This window comes from Vigna radiata, chromosome 2 (genome assembly GCF_000741045.1).
Source record: "Vigna radiata var. radiata cultivar VC1973A chromosome 2, Vradiata_ver6, whole genome shotgun sequence".
Lineage (NCBI taxonomy): Eukaryota > Viridiplantae > Streptophyta > Magnoliopsida > Fabales > Fabaceae > Vigna > Vigna radiata.
The window spans coordinates 18,420,608-18,423,998 of NC_028352.1; the positions used below are offsets into that span (position 1 = coordinate 18,420,608).

Here is a 3,391-nt window from a genome sequence, read left to right on the forward strand (position 1 = left end):
ATTTTTCTAGAAATTTAGAACAAAATTTTACCATTTATTAAGTAATTTGAAAAGAAAAAAATATATTCAACAACGAAAATAAGATTAAATCAAACTTATTTAAAAAAATATATTACAAGTTCAAATTTGAGTCATCTAAATGCTCCATGAATGACTCTTATAAATACTACATTAATGTAGAGAGAGAAAGAGAAAAATTGTTAAGGATAAAGGGAAGGTGTAAAGTATTTTTGAAATAAAAAAAAAATAGTAATAAGGTATAAAATATTTTTAAAATAAATTAAAATAGTGAAGAAGTACATTACTCATTTAAGAAGGTGAAGAGAGCAACACCCAAGTAAATTACCCATTAAAAACTCCAACCCTACCCAATTTTAGTAAGATGACCATGGAGTGAGGAATGGTTAGATGCAGTAAATAAAATTCACCCTATAACAAATGCCACGCGCAAAAATATAATCGGGATGAACAAATTCACAAGTTGGGTACAAGTGAATTATACCCTTAATTGAAAGCGGATGTTAATTTTTTATAGGTTTAAACCATTCAGGCGTCCCTATTTTCGTTCGATTTTCCCACTTTGGTCCCTTTCTTTTAAACTTTCCCAATTGAGTCCTCAAAACTGTTAATTTGAAGCAATTCAGCCCCGTTAAAAATCATTAACGGCCGTTTGAATATGGCTGACGTGGCATTGAAAATGAATTTTATATTAAAAATTATTAATGAATATATGTTTAATCAGAGATTTAGAAGGGTAAAGTGGGAATAAAAAATCTGAAATAAAGGTATAAACGTTATCATCATTCGCATCAAAGAATTGGTCATGGAGAGACGACAGAGACTGGGATAATCCAAGTAACTGAACGCGTGCGTTGTAATCTCCGGAACCAGTTCCTCCATCATGGACGACCCCGTCAACCGCTCCCCCAAGACCACAGGCGCCGGAACAGGACTGGGCTCAAGCATTTCAACGGGTTGAGGTAGGGCACGGCGCCTGCAGCGGCCACAGATGGTGAATCGGAGGCGCAATCGCAGTGGTGCTTCCTGGGTGGAGTAAATCTCCGAGAAAGGGAAAATGATCGGAGAAGAGAGTAGGCAAACCCGTGAACATTAAAGAGGTTACTGCCGCTGTTGATCCGACTTAGACTCACTCATTCCTTCTTTCCAAACCACCAACCACAGCCACAGACACTCTGAGAAACAACCACCCAACCTCTCTTCTGCTGTGCTCATCAAATTAATTTCAATTGTATTTTTCATTTTCATTTATTACTAATATCACCACTTTTTTCTTTTTCTTTTTTTTTAAAATATACGCATGTGTTTATTTGACATGGGTTCCTGGGATCAAATTCAATTCCATTCATGCATGTTGTTGTTTTTGTTTCTCTGAATTCTTTCCATAGCTTTTAGAGAGACCCGTCAACAAAATTAAATGTACGTACCTTTCTATCTCAGTTGTTTGAAATAATTAGAAATTCGTTTATGAAAATAGTTATTGTTTATTAAATAAAATTTGTATAGTCATTAAATATGCCAATATTTCACGCATTTTATTTTTTATTTAATTTTTTTAAGGCGAAAAATGGAAGTGTGAATTTCAAACTCTTTAGAATAATGAAAGAAAATTTCGCGACTGACTACCCTACAGAGCCAATAAGGAACCCTTGGGCATAAGATCAAACTTTTATTCTGAAATTATGACTCTTAAGTATCATCAAAAAATGACTCGGTAACCCCCCAATGGGTTTTTCTCACCTTCCACTCCCCAAATCAAATATCACCACAGAAAACGGTTCTGGGTGGCAAAATATACCCCCTTTGAAAAAAACACCTTTTTGGTGATGATTGTCGTCGAGAACCGGACCAAAACCGTCAAACCGTTTCCAACTTCGAACATTTGAATCATAAACAAATGCACAGTTTGTAGCAGCCTATAAGATGCTCCATGTGAAGAGACAAAAGTGAGATGCTCCAAGTGAAGAGACAAACTTGGGTACTCAATCTTTCTAGAAGACTTGGCCAGAAGGTTGCTCACTATCAAGGAGCAAGATAGCGAATCAGATAGGCAGAAGAGACCACCAGAGGAGACAACCATGGTGAGGGAAGGGAAACATTGCAGTGAAGGATCAGAGAGTGAGAGAGAGATGTTGCGCCATGTGCCGAGTGTGCAATCGTAGAAAGGGAAGTGGCAGTAGAATTGAGGGTGTGGGAGTAAGAGAAGGGTGAAGAAGAAGAAGAAGAGGAAGAAGGAGAAGAGTGTTTGGAAACGAAGGAGGGAGAGAATATGAGAGGTCAGAAACCTTTGCAAGTGGATCTGAGATTCAAGAAGGTTTTGAGAAGAAGAAAGGAGAGGATGTATTCAAAGATTTCTTATTCCCACTTTACCCTTCTAAATCTCTGATTAAACATATATTCATTAATAATTTTTAATATAAAATTCATTTTCAATGCCACGTCAGCCCTATTCAAACGGCCGTTAATGATTTTTAACGGTAGGGGCTGAATTGCTTCAAATTAACAGTTTTGAGGACTCAATTGGGAAAGTTTAAAAGAAAGGGACCAAAATGGGAAAATCGAACGAAAATAGGGATGCTTGGATGGTTTAAACCTTTTTTATATATATCTAAAAGTGAGCACTAATGATTAAATGATGTAAAAAATTATTAAAATTTGTATATTGCGTAAAATGTTATGCAACTAAGTGCTTCGATTTTAATTATCATATATATTATAATTACTTTTTAAGTTATGAAATTAAACTTTTATCATGACACTATTTTTTTTTTCTCTAAGAGTTGTTCTTTGTAATACGATAATATACTATTTTTATTGTTGTTTAGTATATAAGTTCTTGAATTAACTTTATGTTGATACACGATCAAGTATGCACTCTTGTACTAGTGATGATATACCCCTTGTCATGACCTAGCACATTCATGAAGAGTTAGAGACATCTATGAAATATGGGTCTAGAATATTTCTCTTGGTCATCTTAAGTCATCATGAAGATTTAGTAGAGTAAGAATAATTTTGGGTCTTGTATTCTGGGCCAAGTAGTCTAGATTTTATGTGGGCTTGGTATTATGAGCTAGGTGTTGCTCCTTTCACCTCCCCAAGTGGGACCTGCACCTCCCCACTATTTTAGTTTATTTCAAAAATATTCTAAACTTTCCCACTATTTTCTTTTATTCTAAAAATACCCTATATGACTCATTAATGGAGCATTTACATGACTCAAATTCTTAAATAAGTTTGATTCAATCTTATTTTTGCTGTTGAATATATTTTTTTCTTTTCAAATTACTTAATAAATGGTAAAATTTTGTTCTAAATTTCTAGAAAAATGTTTATATATATATGTGTGTTTTTTTACATATAATATCTATAA

General features: G+C 34.3%; 1 pseudogene; it reads right to left on the minus strand.

Annotated features, from left to right (window-relative positions):
- Positions 1-1,600: 1,600 nt before the first annotated feature.
- The window catches only part of LOC106752880, a 14,196-nt pseudogene continuing 12,405 nt past the window's right edge, over positions 1,601-3,391 (minus strand).